Source organism: Aethalodelphis obliquidens, unplaced genomic scaffold (genome assembly GCF_003676395.1).
Source record: "Aethalodelphis obliquidens isolate GAN/ISIS:26980383/991018 unplaced genomic scaffold, ASM367639v1 scaffold21, whole genome shotgun sequence".
Taxonomy (NCBI): Eukaryota; Metazoa; Chordata; class Mammalia; order Artiodactyla; family Delphinidae; genus Aethalodelphis; species Aethalodelphis obliquidens.
The window spans coordinates 24,851,785-24,874,760 of record NW_020837965.1 but is presented as its reverse complement, the minus strand read 5'-3'; the positions used below and the strand labels follow the sequence as shown (position 1 = coordinate 24,874,760).

The following is a 22,976-nucleotide window of genomic DNA, read 5'->3' as shown; positions in this document are numbered from 1 at the left end:
TTGAACATAGAAGAAGCCCTGGTTTGCACCTGGCTCTGGCTCTAGTCCCTTCAAATCCAGCCCTACCTCCCACCAAGGTAGTGGCTGACAGCACACCTCAGGGGAAGACAGTGCCCATGCTCACTTCAGATCCAGTTCTCCCATCAAAGCCACTGGGCGCTTGCAAACTGCATAGGGATACTTCCACACAAGGACACCCCTTCAAGATCAGTATAAGCAGCTGTTACACCTAATTTCATGGAGACAAACATAGAAAATTAAATAAAATGAGAAAACAGAGGAATATGTTTCAAATGAAAGAACAAGATAAAAGTCCTGAAATAAAACCCAATTTACCTGTTAAAGGGGTCAAAGCAGAAGTAATAAGAATGATAACCGAACTTGGAAAAAGAGTAGATGAAACAGTGAGAACTTCAACAAAGAAATAGGAAATATTAAAAAAGTATCAGTCAAAGATGAAGGATACAACAATGGAAATGAAAAATACATTAGAAGGAGTTAATAGCAGATTAGGTGACACAGAAGAATACATACACCATCTGGAAGATAGAATAGTGGAAATCATCCAATCAGAACAGCAAAAAGAAAAAATAAATAAAGATGAGGCTAGTTTAAGGGACCTCTGGAACAACATCACGCACACTAGTATTCACATTATAGCGGTCCCAGAACAGAAGAGAGACAGAAATGGGTAGAAAATGTATTTGATGAAATGATGGCTGAAAAATTCCCTAACCTGAAGAAGGAAACAGATGTCCAGATATAAGAAGCACAGAGAGTTTCAAAGGAGATGAAGTCAAAGAGACCCACACCAAGACATATCATAAGTAAAACGACAAAAGTTAAAGAGAGAATTTAAAAGGTACCAAGAGAAAAACAAAGAATCACGTAGAAGGGAACCCCAATAAGGGTATCAGCTGATTTTTCAGTAGAAAATTTGCAGGCCAGAAGGGAGTGACATGATATATTTAAAAAGTGCTGCAAGGAAAAACCTACAGCCTAGGATACTCTACCCAGCAAAGTTATCATTTGGAGTTGAAGGAGAGATAAAGAGTTTCCCAGACAAGCAAAAACTAAAAGAGAGTTCATCAATACCAAACCAACTTAAAAGAAGTGTTAAAGGATCTTCTTTAAGTGAAAAAGAAAAGGCTATGACAAGAAATAAGAAAATATAAGAAGGGAAAAAATCCCACTGGTAAGGGTAAATATATAGCAAAAGCAGCAGATCAACCTCTTAAATAAGCCAAAATTGTAAAAACCAACTATAGCTACAATAAGCAGTTGAGAGATAGGCATGAAGATGTAAAATATGACATCCAAAACACTAAACATGGAGGGGAGAGTAAAAAATGTCCATCTTTTAGAACTTAAATGACTATCAGTTTAAGACAAGTGTATATAGTTATAAGTCAACATATATGAACTCTATGGTAACCACAAATCAAAATCTACTACAGATACACAAATACTTGAGAGAAAGGAATACAAATATAACACTAAAGAAAATCATGAAACCACAAGGAAAGAGACTAAAAGAAGAAGAAAAGAACAGAGAAGAACTACAAAAACAAGCAGAAAACAAGTAACCAAATGACAATAAGTACATACCTATCAATGATCACTTTCAATGTCAACGGACTAAATGCTCCAATCAAAAGACATAGGGTGGCTGATAGGATAAAAAAACAAGATCCATCTATATGCTACCTACAAGAGACTCACTTCAGAGCTAAACACACACACAGACTGAAAGTGAAAAATGAAAAAAGATATTCCATGCAAATAGAAATGAAAAGAAAGCTGGGTAGCAACACTCATATCAAACAAAGTAGACTTTAAAACAAAGTCTGTAGTAAAGAGCAAATAAGGGCATTATAAAGGGGTTAGTATAAGAAGAAGATGCAACATTCATAAACAAATATTCATAGGAGCACCTAAATATATAAAGAAAATATTAATAGACATAAAGTAAGAAATTGACAGTAATACAATAATAGTAGGGGATGTTAACACCCCACTTACATCAATGGATAGATCATCCAGATAGAAAATCAATAAGGAAACAGTGGCCATAAATAACACATTAGACCACTTGGACTTAATAGATATCCACAAGATTTTCCATCCAACAACTGCAGAATACACATTCTTTTTAAGTGCACATAGAATATTCTCTAAGGATAGATCACATGCTAAGCCACAAAGCAAGTCTCAACAAATTTAAGAAGATAGAAGTGATATCAAGCATCTTTTCTGAACACAATGATATGAAACTAAAAATCAATTCTAGGAAGAAAAATGGAAAAAACACAAACACGTGGAGACTAAACAACATGTTATTGAAAAAAACCAATAGGTCACTGAAGAAATCAAAGAGGAAATCAGAAAATACCTTGAGACAAAGGAAAATAAAAACACAACTTTCCAAAATCTATGGGATGCAGCAAAAGCAGCTCTAAGAAGGAAGTTTTTAGTGATATAGGCTTACCTCAAGAAACAAGAAAAGGGCTTCCCTGGTGGCGCAGTGATTGAGAGTCCACCTGCCGAAGCAGGGGACACGGGTTCGTGCCCCGGTCCAGGAAGATCCCACATGCCGCGGAGCGGCTGTACCTGTGAGCCATGGCCACTGAGCCTGCGCGTCCAGAGCCTGTGCTCCACAACAGGAGAGGCCACAACAGTGAGAGGCCCGCATACCACAAAAAAAAAAAAAAAAAGAAAGAAACAAGAAAAAAATCTCAAATGAATGACCTAATCTACCATCTAAAGAAATTAGAAAAAGAAGAAACAAAGCCCAAAGTCAGCAGAAAGGAGAAAATAATAAAAGTTACAGTGGAAATAGATAAAATAGAGATAAAAAATATAAAAGTTCACTGAGACGAAGAGCTGTTTTTGAAAAGATAAAAAAAAATTTAAGACTTTAACATGCCTCATTAAGAAAAAAAGAGAGAGGATCCAAATAAACAAAATTAGAGTTGAAAGAGGAGATATCACAGTATCAGATATCACTGATATCACAGTAATACAATCATAAGAGAATACTAAAAACAGCTATATTTCAACAAATTGGACAACCTAGAAGAAATGGATAAATTCTTACAAACATACAATCAAGAAGAAATCAAGAAGAAATATATAATCTGAACAGATTGATTACTAGTATGGAAATTGAATCAGTAATTTTAAAAACTCCTAACAAACAAAAGTCCAGGACTGCAAGGTTTCCCAGGGGAATGCTACCAAACATATAATGAAGTGTTAATACCAATCCTTCTCAAACTATTCCAAAAAAATTGAAGAGGAGGGAACACTCCCAAACTCATTTTATGAGGCCTGCATTACCCTGATACCAAAACCAAACAAAGACATGACAAAAAAGAGAAAATTACAGGCTAATATCTCTGATGAATATAGATGCAAAAATCCTAAACAAGGTATTAGCAAACCAAATTCAACATACATAAGAAGGATCATACACCACGATCAAGTGGGATTTATCCCAGGGATGCAAGGGTGGACCAATATCCTCAAATCAATCAGTGGGATACACCACATTAACAAAATGAATGATAAAGATGACATGATTATGTCAATGGATGCAGAAGGAGTATCGATAAGATTCAATATCCATTCATGATTAAAAAACCTCTCAACAAAGCTGCTATGGAGGGAACATATCTCAACATGATAAAGACCATTTATGACAAACCCACAGCTAACATCGTACTCAATGGTGAAAAGCTGAAAGCTTTTACTCTAATATCAGGAGCAAGACAAAAATGCCCATTTCTATCTAACATGGTATTAAAGATCCTGGCCACAGAAGTCAGGCAAGAAAAAGAAATAGAAGGCACACAGATTGGAAGGAAAGTAGTAAAACTGCTACTATTTGCAAATGACATGATGCATGATATATAGAAAACCCCAAAGTCACCACGAAAGAAACTATTAGAACTAATAATTGAAATTAGTAAAGTTTCAGGATACAAGATTAATATACAGAAATCTGTTGCTTTTCTATACACTGATAATGAACTATCAAAAAGAGAAAGTAAGAAAATAATCCCATTTATAATCACATCAAGAAGAACAAAATACCTAGCAATAAATTTAACCAAGGAGATGAAAGACCTTTAAAAACTGTAAGGCATTGATGAAGGAAAATGAAGATGATACAAATAAATGGAAAGATACCCATGTTTATGGATTGGAAGAATTAATATTATTAAAACTTCCATACTACCCAAAGCAATCTGTAGATTTAATGCAATCCCTGTCAGAATACCTGTGACGTTTTTTTGCAAAACTAGAACAAATAACCCTTGAATTTGCATGGAAACATGAAAGACCCCAAATAGCCAAAGCAATCTTGTGAAAAAAGAACTAAGCCAGAGGTATCATGGTTCCTGACCTCAGACTACTACAAAGCTATAGTAATGAAAACAGTATGGTACTGCACAGAAACAGACACATAAGTCAATGCAACAAATTGAGAGCCCCCAAATAAACCCATGCCCATATGGTCAATTAATCTATGATGATGGAGGCAAGCATACAAAATGGGGGAAAAGACAGTCTCTTCAATAAGTGGCATTGGGAAAACTGGACAGCTACATGTAAAAGAATGAAATTAGAACATTTTCTCATATCATATACAAAAATAAACTCAAAATGGATTAAAAACCTAAATGTAAAACTGTAAACCATAAAACTCCTAGAAGAAAACATAGACAGTACACTCTTTGACACAGGTCTTAGCAATATTTTTTTTTTGGATCAGTCTCTTCAGACAAGGGAAACAAAAACAAAAATAAACAAATAGGACCTAATAAAACTTAAAAGATTTTGCACAGCAAAAGAAACCATAAACACAATGAAAAGACAACCTACTGACTGGGAGAAAATATTTGCAAATGATGCAACTGACAAGGGCTTAATTTCTAAAATATACAAACGGCTCATACAACTCAATATCAAAAAAACCCAAACAACCCAATTAAAAAATGGGCAGAGGACCTGAGCAGACATTTTCCAAAGAAGACATACAGATGGCCAACAGGCACATGAAAAGGTGTTCAACATCACTAATCATCAAGGAAATGCAAATCAAAACCACAGTGAGATAGCACCTCACACCTGTCAGAATAGCCATCATCAAAAAGACAACAAATGACAAGTGTTGATGAAGATGTGGAAAAAAGGGAACCCTAGTATGTTGTTGGTGGGAATGCAATTTGGTACACCCACTAAGGAAAACGGTAGGGAGGTTCCTCAAAAATAGAACTACCATAGGATCCAGCAATTCCACTTCTGGATATATCTGAACTAAACAAAAACACTTATTTGAAAAGACATATGCATCCCAATGTTCATAGCATCATCGTTTGCAATAGCCAAGATATGAAAGCAACCTAAGTATCCATCAACAGCTGAATGGATAAAGAAGATGTGGCGTATTTTAATATATATATGTTTATATAGATGACAATAGAATATTACTCAGCCATGAAAAAGAATTGAATTTTGCCATTTACAACAGCATGGATGGACCTGAAATAAATAAATCAGACGGAGAAAGACAAATACTGTATGTTTTCACTTATATGTGTTATCTAAAAAATAAAACAAATGAACAAATACAACAAAACTGAAACAAACTCACAGAGCAAACTAGTGGCTACCAGTAGGGAGAGGGGAGGGGCAGGGACACGATAGAGGAAGGGGATTAAAAGGTACAGACTACTTGGTATGAAATACATAAGGTACAAGGATATATAGTACAGTACAGGGAATACAGCCAATATTTTATAATAACCTTATATGAAGTGTAATCTATAAAAATATCAAATGACTATGTTGTTTACCTGAAACAAATATAATATTGTAAGTCAACTATAATTCAATATATATTTTTTTAAACAGCAAGACGACGTGGGTTTGGGTTTTATTTTGCCTGCAGTTGGCCTTCTCCTCATCTTCACCGTCAGCTCCACTGTGCGCTGCTTCCTGTAGAAGTTTCTGGACAAAAGCTGCCAGTCATTCATGCAGCATTTAGGGAACACTTTCACCTCTCTCTGGCGTTGCCTTTCCTCCTTAAAGAAGATGTCCTGGGTCCTCATGGACAGCCCATGCCCCATTGTTAGAGACGTGTGAAGTCATCCAGCTGGCTGCCCACTTTGGTTGGTCTTTGAGAATCACCATTGCCAGAAAATTCCTTTGCTCCTTGGGAGGAATTCCTGCACCCCACCCTTCACCTGCCTGGACCATCTAACCTCCCTGGAGATTCCTCTGAGGATCTGTCCATTTCAGGGGCTAGGGGCAGGGACGGCCTGGAGGGGAGTGACAGTACTGTCTGATTTCCGCTGTGCTGCCTGGGTGTGGAAGTGAATGGTCCTGGTCTAGCCTGACTCCCCTGGGGGAGGGGGAAAGGGGGGGAGGCCGCTTGCAGCTTCGGCATGAATTAATTTGAGGCTGGACTTGCAGTCAGAGTTGGGTAATCACTGCCACTCCTCCCTGCTACCGGGAGTGGCCACCAGCTTGAGAGCCGCTGCTGGTGACTCTGTGACAGATGGCGAGGCCCAGGGAAGGGGCTGGGAACAAGCCATGCTTCCATTTTTGTAATTATTGACCTGACTTGGATCTCAAGCAGCGGGGTCTTCAAGGCGCTTATCATATGCTCAATTCTGGAGTCTGTTCTCCCACCTCCCTCCCTGGAGACAAAGTGACTCATCTGGTGGTGTGAGAGAGTGGTGCTGATTCTTCCGTTAAGACACAAGGGAAGAAGGATGATTCCTGCGTGCACTGAGACCTCCACCTCCTACCCGCTCCTGCTGGGCCACCCATCCCCGTGTAGAGACCCAGCAGGTCAGGGACCCTCCGCAGGGCAGCACCGAGGGCCCCTGAGTTCTGTTTCCTGTCCCCACCGCTGACTCCCAGGAACATGGTTTCCCCTCCAAGCTCCAGCTTGGCTCCAAGGAGAGAGCCACGTTAATAACATCTCATGACATGGCAGTGAGCACCGTGAGAGACATAAGCAGAGGGTACATGCTCTTTTCATTAATGCAGCAACGACTGAACTCCGGGAAAGCTCAGAGGAAATGAGGACAGATAATGCAAATACAGTAACATCAAAATCACCACATTTGCAGAGCTCCTCGGTGCCTGCACCTGGCACCCTCTCAGCCTTGGGGAACCCCACTTGGCAAAGCTTCATGGGGCCCCTCCTCCAGAGCTGGATTCAGGGACCTGGAAGATTGGGACGAGGGGCGGAAAGCCCTGGGAGCCAATGTGCTGTGGACGTGCCCGGAGCGCCAGGCAGCAGGTGTGGGGGCCGCTGAGCCCCGGCTGGGAGTTGCAGGAGCCAGCCAGCCCGGGAGAGGAGAAGCAAGTATGAAATGGCAATGCCTTTTGGAGAGCCTGGAGATGGAAGAGAGGCCAGCTTGGAAGTGGTCCTCCATAAGGAAAATGTGATGCTATGAACCGCAAGCATGTCTTCTGAAACCATCTTTCGGTTTTTGCTAACTTTTTACAACTTTGTGTCTTTATTCGTTACTCAGCATGGAGCCCCTGCCTCGTGTCTGCTCCAGCTCTGGGGATGCGGGGCTCCACCAGCGGCCCACGCTGTCCTCAGGAAGACGGTGGAACAAACACAGGTCTAGGTGGTGACACAGGTGCCACAGGAAGGCCGTGCTCCAAGCAGGACGCTCTGGCCACAGCTGTTCCGTCACCCTGAGGGGCAAGCGGTCCCCTGCGGGACCCCCACTGCAGCCCAAGTCCATGTGGCTTTCCGCCAGCGGGGCTTGGCAGCCTCGGCCCACTTTGGCTCCGTAATATCTGTCTTCAAGATCAGTTTCAAACGGCAGGGAGAGAGCTGGGCCCGTTCCGTTAACGTGAACCCTGAAGTGTGTAGGGGTCAAGGACAGAACGAGGTCACAAGGGCAAAGGTGGGGACTGATCTTACTCTACCCAGACATGATTTAAAAGCTGTGCTTATAATGTCCCAAGTCAACATAGTAGCATCGAGAAACCTGCCCTGAACTGCGTGGGACCCACAGAGGGCCCGTCCACCTCCTCCTGAGGAGCGGGTGGGGAGGATTTTGCACAAGTTTCCTATGACTGCTGTTAACAGATCGCCATCCCCTTGGAGCCTTGAAACAACACAAATGTATCCTCTCACGGTTCTGGAGGTCGGGATCCTGAGATGGGTCTCGATGGGCTAAAGTCACGCTGTCAGGAGGGCTGTGTCCCTTCTGGAGGCTTCAGGGGAGAACCTGTTTCCTTTCCGCTTCCAGCTTCTGGAAGCCACGTGCATTTCTCAGCTTGTGACCCTTCCCTCCATCTTCAAAGCCAGCAGCAGCGGCTGGGTCCTGCCCATACCTCCTCTCCTGCTTGCCTTGTTCACTTTTTTTTTTTTGGCCGTGCTGCACGGCATGCGGGATCTTAGTTCCCCAACCAGGGATTGAACCCGGGCCTCCTGCAGTGGAAGCTCTGAGCCCTAACCACTGGACCGCAGGGGAAGTCCTGTGTCTTGTTCACGTTTTAAGGACCCTGTGATTACATGGAGTCCCACTTGGAGAACCCAGGATCATCTCCTTATTTTAAGGTCAGATGATTAGCAGCCTTAATCCCGCCAGCAACCTTAGTCCACCCCTTTGACATGTAAGTAACATACCCACAGGTTTCCTGGGATTAGGATGTAGGCCTCTTTGTGGGGTGACATTACTCTGCCCACATGGTTTCCCAGAGAGGGTGGCATTTAACATGGTTCTTGGAGTGAGCAGAGCTCCCTGGGGACTGGGGTGGTGACATTAGGGTTCCCTACCCTAAAAGGACAGATCTCCTATGGGGTTTCCTTGGCAGGTAGGGAAAGTCTGAGGGGAGGGGAGAAGAGGTGAGAAATGGGGCAGTTTTTGAAAAGGAAGTCCTGCCAGAGGTCAGCCGGGGCAGCACAGCAACCCTGCCCAGCGAGTCCCACAAGCCCCCGTTTCCAGAAGGCACGGCCCCAGGCAGGCTGGTGGGCAGTGGCCGGCAGGAGCACTCAGGGCCGTCCCTGTTATGTAACTGGGAGCAAAAGCAGGCAGGCTGGGCCTGGGGAGCCCGGCAGACGTCCACGCTAATGGATTCTGTGCACACAGTCGGGTCCAAAGGCACACACTGTACTATGAAGCCATTTAAAATATTGCCAGAACCGCAGGGTTCGAGCCAGAAGGAAGACCTCTAGTTAGAGTTGGGGTGGGGGTTGGAGCCAGGGCAGTGGGTACCGCTGTCATTGTTTCATAACATACTAAGTTAATCTATTTGTTTTGACTTGCGCCTTTTAAATAGGGTTTCATCATTTAATGTGTTTTCCATCTTATCCGGTTACACGGGTAGGAGACCTTGTATTTGTTCACTCATGGGATGCTTCCCATCCCCAAAGTCCCACTTAATCAGTTGGGCAGGGAGATAGTATTTTTATAGCCTGTGCTTTCTGGTGCCTCACCTCCTTGCCCGTTTTCATTTCCCTTGTTGATTTGAACCACCGCCATGTCAATGCTCTTCTTTTGACTTCCACACCAGAGCGAATTCTATGGGAGAACATGTGTCTGTCTCCTCCGGCCCTGCCACCACCCTGCCGTGCCCTGTCCCAGGCCTTCAGCAGCTGCATAACAGGCATCCCTATTGGCACCAAGCCCAGGAGGCAGGGAGGTGTATGGAGGACCCCAGAATGCAGGGCAGGAGGCCTGGGGTCCAGGCCCGGCTGGGCTCCTCCCAGGTGAAGGACCAAGGGGGGACCACCCAGGGCTCAGCCCGTCTTCTCTCCAAGCTTAACAGGCTCATTGACCTCCATCTCCCATGTGGCATCTCCAGGGCTTGGTTCAGGGCATGGAGCTGACAGCCCACATTCATTCACCACTGTGCTACCACCTTGGACTGACCGGAAGTCGTTCAACCCCCTCCTTCTCCAGATGGGAGACCGGGACTCAGACAAACAGTGCATCACTCTTCATTCCATTAGAAAAGCATCGGTGCTCCCTCTACACCAAAATGGCAGAGCTCAAAACCATGGCCCCACCATGGGCCTCCTACCCACTCACGTGCAAGAGATGGCTTTCAGAAACACCCCCCATATCTGAGCGTTTCTCTCCCCAGAACTGCACCTTGGCTCCCAACCGCCTACAGGTTAAAGCCCCTCCCCTGCCTGCTCCCTGAGCTGTCCAGGCTCATCTCCCTCTGCACTTTATTTTTTTACGTTTTATTTTTTTTTAATTTTTATTGAAGTATAGTTGATTTACAATGTTGTGTTAGTTTCAGGTGTACAGCAAAGTGGTTCTGTTATTTATATGTGTGTATATATATATTTAGATTCTTTTCCATTGTAGGTTATTACAAGATATTGAGTATGGTTCCCTGTGCTATACAGGAGGTCCTTGTTGGTTCTATTTTATATATACCAGTGAGTATATTTTAATCCCAAACTCCTAATTTATCCCTCCCCATGCTCTTTCCCCTTTGGTAACCATAAGTTTGTTTTCTATGTCTGTGAGTCTATCTCTGTTTTGTAAATAACTTCATTTGTATCATTTTTTTTAGATTCCACATATAAGTGATACCACATAATATTTGTCTTTGTCTGACTTACTTCACTTTTTTATGGCTGAGAAGTATTCCATTGTGTATATGTACCACATCTTTATCCATTCATCTGTTGATGCACATTTAGGTTGTTTCCATGTCTTGGCTATTGTAAATAGTGCTGCTATGAACATAGGGGTGCATGTATCTTTCTGAATTATAGTTTTCTGGATACATGCCCAGGAGTGGGATTGCTGGATCATATGGTAGCTCTATTTTTAGTTTTCTGAGGAACCTCCATACTGTTCTCCATAGTGGCTGCACCAATTTACATTCCCACCAACAGTGGGAGGGTTCCCTTTTCTTCACACCCTCTCCAGCATTTTTTATTTGTAGCCCTTTTGAGGATGTCCCTCTGCCCTTTATTACTCTTCCTACTTTGGCAAAACGGTAGTTCTGGTCATCACGTAACATAACCTTCCACAACTTTAGCAGATTGTCCATCTCTGCCCAGAATGCCCCCTCTTCTCTCCCTTGGGTCACTCTTCATCCTTTAAGACTCAGCTGAGCTACCACCTCTCACCTTCCTCTGAGTGTCTCCCACTCTCTGTGTCAGCTGACCGGCTCCTGCCCTTGACTTCACCTCCATAACAATTCTGTCACATTCTATTATTATTGTCTTTTATGGGTTGTATTATATGGGTTTTTTTAAATAAGTTTTTGTAAAAATAAATTTATTTATTTATTTATTTATTTATTTATTTATGGCTGTGTTGTGTCTTCGCTGCTGTGCGCGGTCTTTCTCTAGTTGTGGTGAGTGAGGGCTGCTCTGTGTTGAGGTGCGTGGACTTCTCATTGTGGTGGCTTCTCTTGTTGCAGAGCACGGGCTCTAGGTTCACGGGCTTCAGTAGTTGTGGCACACAGGCTCAGTAGTTTTGGTGCAGGGGATTAGTTGCTCCGCGGCACGTGGCATCTTCCTGGACCAGGGCTCGAACCCTTGTCCCCTGCATTGGCAGGCAGATTCTTAACCACTGTGCCACCAGGGAAGTCCCTATTTGGGCTTTTTTGACTTTTTTTTCCCCCAGATTGACAAGTAAAAATTGTATATATTTAAAGGGTGCAATGTGATGATTCAATATATGTATGCATTGTGAAGTGATTTCCACAATCAAGTTAATCTGTCACCTCACCTTTTTTGGGGGGGGGTGAGAATACTTAAGATCTTCTCTCTTAGCAAATATCAAGTTTACAATATATTATTATTAACTCTAGTCACCATGCTGTACATTAGATCCCCAGAACTTATGCATCTTATAACTGGAGGTTTGTACCCTTTGACCAACATCTCCTTGTTTCTCCCACCCCCAACCCCTTGTGACAACCAGTCTACTCTCTGGTTATGAGCTCTATTTTTTTAGGTTTCACATATAATTGAGATCATATGGTATTTGTCTTTCTGTGTCTAGCTTATTTCATTTAGCATAATGTCCTCTGGGTTCATAACTGTTGTCCCAAATGGCAGGTTTTTCTTCTTTTTTTTTATGGCTGAATGATATTTTATTGTATATATGTACCACATGTTTTAATCCATTCATACATTGACAGATGCATAGGTTGTTTCCATATTTTGGTTACTGTGAATAATAGTGCAGATATCTCTTTGAGATCCTGATTTTGTTTCCTTTGGATGTATATCCAGAAATAGAAAATCTGAACAGGCAAATACTGAGTAAGGAGATTGAAATGGTAATAAAAAACTTCCCCCAAAGAAAAGCCCAGTCTTCATAGGTAAATTCTACCAAATATTTAAAGAAGAATGAATGCCAATCCTTTTCAAACTCTTCCAAAAAAGTTAAAGCAAACACTTTCAAACTTATTTTACAAGGCTGGCATTACTCTCATACCAAAGCCAGATAAGGACACTAGAAGAAATGAAAATTACAGACCAATTACAGGCATTTGACAAAATTCAACATCCCTTCATGATGAAAACACTCAAGAAATTAGGTACAGGAAATTATTGATACCTCAGCTTAATAAAGGCTTTATATGACAAGCCCATTGATAGCATCACAATGAACAGCGAAAAGCTGAAAGGAATGGACTCTTACAAATATTGTCTTCCAATCCATGAAAATGGTATATCTCTTGATTAATTTGTCTGCTTTAATTTCTCTTACAGTTTTTAATATAAAATTTATGCATTTCCCTTGTTAAATTTATTCTAAATATGTTTGATGCTTTCATCAGTGGGATTATTTTCTTAATTTTTTCTTCAGATTGTTCATTGATAGTATATACAGATAGAATTGATTTTTTGTGTTCATATCTTGTGACCTTGCTAAACTTTCTTATTAGTTCTGGTAGTAATTTTATAGATACCTTAATATTTTCTATATGTAAGATCATGTCATCTGAGAATAAAGACAATTTTGCTTCTTCTTGTCCAAATTGTATGCCTTTAATTTTCTTTTATTGCCTTATTGCACTGACTAGAACCTCCAGCACATATTGAAGGGAAGTGATAAGAGCAGATATTCTTGTCTTCTCCTCAACCTTACAGAGAAAACATTCATTTTTCCCACTATTAAGTATGATGGTAGCTATAGGTTTTTTGTAGATGCACTTCATCAGGTTGAGAAAGATCCCTTCTATTCCTAGTTTTTTGAGAACTTTTATCATGAATGGGTATTAGATTTTGTCAAGTGATTTTATTGGATCTATTGATATGTTTTTTTTCCTGCCTTTATTCCCTTAATATGGTGTACTACATTATTTGACTTTTGGATGTCAACCAACCTTCTATTTCTGGGATAAGCCTTCCTGCTTATCATGTAAAATCATCCTCATTTATCACTTGGATCAATTTGCTAAGATCGTGGCATCAATTTTCATGAGGGAGATTGGTCCGTAGTTTTGTTTTCTTGTGATGTCTTTGTCAATCTTTCATATCAGGAGAATATGGCCTCATAAATTGAATACTTCCTGGGAAGTATTTTCTACTCCTCTGTATTTTGAAAGGTTTAGTGAAGGGTTGCTGTTATTTTTTCCTTAAATGTTTGGTAGAACTCACCAGTGAAGTCATCCTGGCCTGGGTTTTATTTTGGGGAAGGTTTTAAATTACTAATTCCCATTTCTTTGCTTAGAGATTTTCCTTTTTCTTTTTTTTTCTTTACTAAGGTTTGATATTTTATGATTTTCCAGGAACTTTTCCTTATCTAAACTGTTTACGTTTTTGACAAAAATTTTAAGGGAAGGTTCATAACCTTCCCTTAAAATCCTTTTACTTCCCAGAATTCTGTATTGTTGTCTCCTCTTTCAATCTTGATTTTATTAAATCTTTCTTCTTTTCTAATATAATATTTTAAATATAAAATTTGCCTCTAAACATGGCTTTGATTACATCACAAATTTTAATGTCATATTTTCATTTTGTTTGATATACTTTTACAATTCCTTTTTATTTCTTCTTTGATTCATGCATTATTTAGAAGTGTGATGTTTGATTTCCAGGTATATGAGTATTTCCCTGATTTCTTTCTGTTGTTGATTTCTAATTTAACTTGTTGTGGTCAGAAAAGATACTTTATGTTATTTCAATTATTTTAAATTTGTTGACTACTTTTTATGCCTAGTATATGATTTATCCTGGGGAATGTTGCAGGTGTACTTGAAAAAAAAATGTGTGTTTTTCTGCTGTTGGGTGGATTGTTCTATATATATTAGTTAGGTCATATTTGCTAGTGGTTTTTAAGTCTTATATATTCTTATAGATTTTCTGTCTATTTGTTCTATCATTTACCAAAAGAAGATTATTTAAATTAACTATATTAAATATAAGTATAAAATTGTTGAAGTATCTATTACTCTTCTCCATTCTGTCAGTCTTCGTTTCATTATTTTAGGGCTCTGTTTTTAGGTGTATATACATTCATAACTATTCTTTCTCCCTGATGTTTCGATTCTTTATCATTATGAAATATTCCTCTTTGGCTCTAGTAATGTCTCTTGTCTTAAAGTCTATTTTGCCTCATATTATTATAGCTATTGCAGGTCTTTTAAAATTACTACCTTTTCCCATCCTTTCACTTTCAATCTATTTGTATCTTTGAATCTAAAGTGTGTCTTTCATAGTCACCAATTAGTTGGATTTTGCTTTTCATGCAGTTTTACAAGCTCCAACTTTCAATTGGTGCATTTAATCCATTCACATTTAATATAATTATCAAGGTGGTTGGGTTTATGTCCACCACTTTGCAATTTGTATTCTGTATGACTCATGTGTTTTTATTACTCTTTTCCTCTTTTCCTGCCTCCTATATTGTTTAAAGCAATTTTCAAGGTGCAATTTTTATTCCTCTTTGACTTTTTTAGCTATATATTTTCTCTTAATCATTCTATGGATTACAATATGTATATTAAATTTATCACAATGTACTTCAGATTAATACTTTATTCTGAGAAAATATAGCAATCTTACTGCAATCTTTGCTCCATTTCTTCACTTCTTTTTGAGTATATCTTTGTATAGCTTTTCTTAGTGGTTGAACTAGTTTATATACATAACATCACAGTCTACTGATGTCATCATTTTACTATTTCAAGGGAAGCTTAAAAAAAACTATATACATATATATATATATATATATATATATATATAGTCTTTAGTGTTCAGGAGTTTTACTGTGACATGTCTTGCCATGGATTTATTTGGGTTTATATCTCTTTGGAGTTCATTTAGTTTCTTAAATATTTAGGTTTATGGCTTTTTGGCCAAATTTGGGGGTTTTTCAGCCAGCCCCACACTATTTCCCCTCTCCTTCTGGGACTCCAATGACATGAATGTTACCTTCATGTTATAGTCACACAGGTCCCTGAAACTCTCTTCATTTTTAAAATCTGTTTTCTCTTTTCAAGTTCAGTGATTCTTCTTTCTGTCCTTCCCATTCTGCTGTTGAGCACATCCAATGATATGCTTAATTTGGCTATTGTATTTTCCCATTCTGTAATTTTCATTAGGAATTTTTTAATATTTTCTATTTCTTTGCTAAAACTTTCGACTTTTCATTTTTTTCAAATATGCTCATCTATATACTTACCTTTCTAGTTAAGTTTTATACTTTCATGTGTTTTCATGTAACTAATTAACATCCTTTCATTTCAACTTGAAGAATTCCCTTTGGCTTTTCTTGTAAGGTAGGTCTAGGAGATGAACTACCTCAGCTTTAGTTTGTCTGGGGAAGTCTTTATCTTTTCCTTCATTTCTGAAGGGTAGTTTTGCCAAATACAGTATTCTTGGTTGGCAGTTTTTTCTTTCATATGGGAATATATCACCCCACTCATTTCTGGCCTGCAAGGTTTCTGCTGAGAAATATACTGATAGGCTCATGGGAGCTCCCCTGTATGTGATGAGTCACTTTTCTCTTTCTGTTTTCAGAATTCAGGCTTGGAGGAGTGGGGAAAGGGCAGTTGTTGCTCAATGGTTGTAAAGTTTCAGTTATGCAAGATGAATTAGTTCAAGAGATCTCCTGTACAGAATAATGCCTAGAGTGGACAATAATTTACTATGCTCTTAATATTTTTTAATTTTAAATTTTGTTAAAATTTTGATTTTGTAAAATCTCAGGTTAAGAGTTCTTAACACACACACACATACACACACAGAGACACAAAGGAGCACAAGGGAACTTTTGGAGGTGATGGATCTATTACCTTGATGATAGTGATTGTTTCACAGGTGTATGCATGTGTATAAACTCATCACATTATATAATCAATGTATGAAGCTTATTGTCTATCAATTATACCTCAATAAAGCTATTTAAAAACAAGAAGTATGAAGAAGTGCTGAAATAAGAAATTATAAAAAGAAAGAAAGAAAGAAAAAGAAATGCTAAAGGAAATTCTTTATGATGAAGGGATATATTACTAGATAGACTATCGGAGAGAACATGAAGATCAATGAAAATAGTAAATATGTAGTAAATAAAGAGACTATTTTTTCTTTTTTTCTTTTTTTTATATTTTTTCTTAATTTTTTTAAAACAAGTGATTGCTGTTATAACAATGCAGCAATGTAATGTGGAGTTTCTTACATGTAGTAATGAAATATATACAATTGCACAAAAAATGGGAGAGGGGTAAATAACATACTGTTATAAGATTCTTATATATTCAGGGGTATATTATTCATTCAAGGTAGATGTGCTTACATGTTGTGATCCTTATAGTAACCATGAAAAGAATAATGCAAAGAAATATGCTTAAATATCCAAAATAGGAGATAGAATGGATTGTTAAATATACTTGATTAAGGCAGAAAAGGAGAACAAAGAAAAAAGACAAGAGGGACAAATAGAAAACAAATAGTTAAGGTGGTTTGTGACCACCTAGAGGGGTGGGATAGGGAAGGTGGGAGGGAGGGAGACGCAAGAAGGAAGAGATATGGGAACATATGTATATGTATAACTGATTCACTTTGTTATAAAGCAGAAAGTAACACACCATTGTAAAGCAATTATACTCCAATAAAGATGTTAAAAAAGAAAACAAATAGCTAGATAGTTTATTTAAACCTGACCATACCCATAGTTACATTAGATGTAAACGGATTCTCCTGGTGTTAAAGAGGGACATTTCATACTAGAAGTATCAATTCATTAAGGAGACTTACTAATCCTAAATGCATTTGCACCTTAAAGCAGAGCTTCAAAATACACGAAGCAAAAATTGACAAAATAAAGGGAGGGATAACATGTCTACAATTATAGTTGGAGACTATAATATTCCTCTTTCATAAATTTGTGGAAAAAGTAGACCAAAAATCTGTAAGATATAGGACATTTGAATAACACTCTCCACCATATTGATGTAACTGACATTTATAGACTATTACAGCCAACAAATGCAGAATACACATTCTTTCCTCTTGCCCATGAAACTTCATCAAGACAGAACATATGTTGTGTTATAAAGCAAATTTTAGTATAGTATTTCAGAAGAATTAATGAAGAGTAAGTTCTCTGACTGCAATGGAATTAAAGTAGAAATCAATACAGAAAAGATAACTAGAAATTTTCGAATTTGGGGATATGAAGCAATGCACTTCTAAATAACCAATGGGTGGGTAAAAAAGACAAGAGAAATTAGAAAAATCTCAAACTTGATGAAAATGTAACATGTCAAAATACGTGGGGTACACACATTTACAAAATACCTAACCAGTAGTCCTCAAAACTGTCAAAATCATCAAAAACAAGGGAAGTCTGAAAAATGGTCACAGAGGAATCTTAAGAGACATGATGACAAAATGTTGCGTGTGCCCTGGATGGGATCCTGGAACTAAAAAAGGGCATTTGGCAAAAACTTAGGAAATCCACATAAAGTATGGACTTTAGTTAATAATAATGTATCAGTATTTGTTCATTAGTGTGACAAATCTGTCTTATATCTGTATGCATACTTACATCATACCTGTCTTATATCTGTATGCATACTTACATCATACCATCATCCCTTAACAATAGGGAAGCTAGGTATGTAGTGTACAGGAACTCTTTGTACTGTCTTTCTAAAATTTTTATAAATCTAAAAGTATTCTTAAAATTAATATTTTAAAAGATATGTGGGACTCAGCTAAATCAATTTTAAAGGAACATTGTAGGTTAAAATGTTTATATTAAAAAAGAATACAGGGGCTTCCCTGGTGGTGCAGTGGTTGGGAGTCTGCCTGCTGATGCAGGGGACACGGGTTCGTGCCCCGGTCTGGGAGGATCCCACGTGCCGCGGAGCGGCTGTGCCTGTGGGCCATGGCTGCTGAACCTGCGCGTCCGGAGCCTGTTGCTCTGCAACGGGAGAGGCCACAGCAGTGAGAGGCCCGCGAACCGCAAAAAAAAAAAAAGAAAAAAGAATACAAATTTGAAATCAATGACTTATCTTCTATGTTAAGATAGCATGGAAGTAGATTACATAGAATATGGCCAAGCAATATAAAAAGTCAAGAAACCCAAAAGTCACTTCTTTAAAAACATTAATAAATGGATACAAATCTAGCAAGACTGATTTTTTAAAATAGAGAAAAATCAAACCTTCAATATCAGGAATGAAAGAGAGACCATCACTACTATTTTACAGACACTACTAAGATAATAAGGGAACATCATGAGCAAATTTATGCAAATTTATTCAACAACTTATATGAAATGGAAAATTCCCTTGAAAAACTCAACTTACTAAAGATAAGAAAAAACAGAAAATCTGAAAATTCCTATATTTATTTATTATGGAACTTGAATTTATAATTAAAGGCCCACGAAACTTCAGGCCCAGATGGCTTCATTTTTTATTTCATCAGACTTTTAAGGAAGAAATAATACCAACGCTAGGCAAAGTTTTTCAGAAAATAGGAATGAACATTTCCCAATGCATTTTATGAGGACCATCTGATACCAAAATCTGAAAAGCATATTATAAGAAACAGAAAATTACAGACCAATATTGTTCAGGGACTGGAGGCAAAAATTTTCAAAATATAGCAAATCAAATCCAACAGTATATAAAATGATAATACATAATGGCCAACTTAAGTTTATGTCTGGAATGCAAATTTCAGTTAACAATTTAAAAAATAGTTCAGGGTAAGTCATCCCATTAACAAATTAAAGAGAAAAATTATATGATCATCTATCTGATAGATGCATAAAAAGCATTTATAATGTTCAATGTTTACCTATGATTTAAAAATTTTAAAAAAACTCTCAGTGAACTAGTAATATTAGAAAACTTCCACCAAAAAGGAAATGTACCAAAAAAAAAAAAACCCTATAGCTAATATCACACTTGATAGTGAAAGCCTGAACTTTCTCCCCCAAGATGAAAAATAAGGCAAAGATTTTCACTCTTACTACTTCTATTCCACATTGTTCTGGAGGTCATAGCAATTGCAATAAGGCAAGGGAAGTGTAAAAGATATAAAAATTACAAAGAAAGAAGTTAACTTTCTTTATTCTCAGATAACATGATTCTATATATGAAAATCTCTTTTAAAAATCTACCCAAAACCCCCCTTATTCTAGAAGTAATAAGCTAATTTAGCAAAGTTTCAGGATAAATGGTGAGTATACAAAAATCAAATTTATTTCTAAATGCTAGCAAGAACAACTGAAAAATGAAATTTAAACATAATACCATTTAAAAGAACATAAAACATAAAAAATTAAATGTATTGTGTTCGTAAATTAAAGAAGACGCAAATACACGGGGAGCCGTGCCATAGTCATAAGTCGGAGACTCAGTGTTATTAGAATGTCAATTCTCCCCATATTGGTCTACAGATTCAACATAATCTCAATCAATATCTCAGCAGGCTTTCTAATAGAATTTGATAAACTGATTCTAAAATTTGTATAGAAATGGACTTCCACCTCCAGCTAAGATGGAGTAACAGGGATCAAATGCACTCTTTCCTCTGAAACAACAGTAATAAGACAAACATATAAAACAATGTTTTTCAAGACCCTCAACATCAGGCAAAGACGGACAGTGATCCCTGAGAGACAGGAAACCATTGAGGTGAACAATTGAGAAGAAGTCTCTTGTTCATGAATCAGAAAACTAAGTATTGTTAAAATTGCAAATCGACCCAAATTGATCTATAGATTTAATGCAATCACAATAAAAAACCCAACAGGCTTTATTTTTGGTAGAAATGGAAAAGCCAATTATAAAGTTTACATAAAAATGCATAGGACCTAACATGGCCAAAATAACTTTGAAAAAATAAAAGTAAAGTTAGGAGGTTAACTCTGATTTCCAGACTTATTAAAAAACTATCATGTAAAAACACTAACTTGAAAAGATATATACACCACCCCATGTTCATTGCAGCATTATTTGCAATAGCCCAGACGTGGAAACAACCTAAGTGTCCATTGCTGGGTGAATGGATGAAAAAATGTGGTGTATATATACAATGAAGTACTATTCAACCATAAAAAAAGAATGAAATCTTGCAATTTACGACAACATGGATGGACCTTGAGGGCATTATGCTAAGTGAATTAAATCAGACAGATAAATATAAACACTGTATGATCTCCCTTACATGTGGAATTAAAAACAAACAAAGGACACAAACATCAACAAAAACCAAGCTCACAGATGCAGAGAATAGACTGGTGGTTGCCAGAGGTGGGGGTGGAGGAGTCGGTAAAGTGGGTGAAGGGGTCAAAAGGTACAATCTTCAGTTATAAAATTAATAAGTCAATGGGATATAACGTAGAGCATGGTAACTATAATTAATAATACTGTGTTGCATATTGGAAAGCTGCTAAGAGAGTAGATCTTCAAAGTCCCTATCACAAGAAATAATGTTTTGTAACTATGTAAAAAAAAAGCTATAGTATGATATGGACCAAAGATGGACAAATAGTTTAATGGAACAGAACAGTGAGTTTAAAATTGGACTGCAAAACTGATTTTTGACAAGAGTACAAAAATGGGGAAATGGAGGTCTTTTCAACAAATGGTGCTTGGTCAATTGGGTACCAGTAGCCCATAAGTTGGACTTTGATCTGTAACTTGCACCATATACAAAAATTAACTCAAAACAGGTTTTAGACCTAAATGTAAAACCTAAAACCATAAATCTTCTAAAGGAAAATATAAGAGAATATTTTTGTGACCTTGAGTTAGGCAAAGATTTCTTGGATATGATATTAACAGTGTGATTCACGAAAGAACAAATTGATAAATTATGCTTCACCAAATTGAAAACTGCTCTTCAAAAGACACTCTTAAGAGAATGAAAGGACAAATTACAGATTAGGAGAAAATATTTTCCAAGCATATATCTGATAAAGGACTTGTATCTAGAATATACAAAAATGTTCAAAACTCAATAGTAAAAAAACAAAACCTGTGCTTGCTTTGGCAACACATATACTAAAATTGGAACAATACAGAGAAGATTAGCATGGCCCTTGCGAAAGGATGACACGCAAATTCGTGAAGCGTTCCATATTTTTAGACAGCCTCTTCAATAAGTGGTGCTGGGAAAACTGGACAGCTACATGTAAAAGAATGAAATTAGAGCACTCCCTAACACCATACACAAAAATAAACTCAAAACGGATTAAAGACCTAAATGTAAGGCCAGACTCTATAAAAACTGTTAGAGGAAAACATAGGCAGAACAGTCTATGACATAAATCATAGCAAAATCCTTTTGGACCCACCTCCTAGAGAAATGGAAATAAAAACAAAAATAAACAAATGGGACCTAATGAAACTTAAGAGCTTTTGCACAGCAAAGGAATCCATAAACAAGATGAAAAGGCAACTGTAAGAATGGGAGAAAACATTTGCAAATGAAGCAACTGACAAAGGATTAATCTCCAAAATTTACAAGCAGCTCATGCAGCTCAATAGCAAAAGAACAAACAACCCAATCCAAAAATGGGCAGGAGACCTAAATAGACATTTCTCCAAAGAAGATATACAGACTGCCAACAAACACATGAAAGAATGCTCATCATCACTAATCATTAGAGAAATGCAAATCAAAACTACAATGAGGTATCACCTCACACCGGTCAGAATGGCCATCATCAAAAAATCTACAAACAATAAATGCTGGAGAGGGTGTGGAGAAAAGGGAACCCTCTTGCACTATTGGTGGGAACGTAAATTGATACAGCCACTATGGAGAACAGTATGGAAGTTCCTTAAAAAACTAAAAATAGAACTACCATATGACACAGCAATCCCACTATGGGCCATATACCCTGAGAAAACCATAATTCAAAAAGAGTCATGTACCACAATGTTCATTGCAGCTCTATTTACAATAGCCAGGATGTGGAAGCAACCTAATTGTCCATCGACAGATGAATGGATAAAGATGTGGCACATATATACAATGGAATATTATTCAGCCATAAAAAGGAACGAAATTGAGTTATTTGTAGCGAGGTGGATGGACTTAGAGTCTGTCATACAGAGTGAAGTAAGTCAGAAAGAGGAAAACAAATACTGTATGCTAACACACACATATGGAATCTAAAAAAAAAAAAAAAAGGTTCTGAAGAACCTAGGGACAGGACAGGAATAAAGATGCAGACATAAAGAATGGACTTGAGGACACGGGGAGGGGGAAGGGTAAGGTGGGATGAAGTGAGAGATTGGCATGGACCTATATATACTATCAGATACAGCCACATAGCACAGGGAGATCAGCTCAGTACTTTGTGACCACCTAGAGGGGTGGAATAGGGAGGGTGGGAGAGAGACACAAGAGGGAGGATATATGCAGATATATGTATATGTATAGCTGATTCACTTTGTTATAAAGCAGAAACTAACACACCATTGTAAACCAATTATACTCCAATAAGGATGTTAAAAAATAAAACAACGAATTTTTAAAG

General features: G+C 38.0%; 1 non-coding gene across 1 annotated transcript; it reads left to right on the top strand.

Moving 5' to 3' along the window:
- Window positions 1-21,468: 21,468 nt before the first annotated feature.
- LOC113627816 (U6 spliceosomal RNA) lies at window positions 21,469-21,575 on the top strand. The gene has a single exon (XR_003435733.1). It is a non-coding gene; the product is annotated as a U6 spliceosomal RNA (small nuclear RNA).
- The last annotated feature ends 1,401 nt before the right edge of the window (window positions 21,576-22,976 follow it).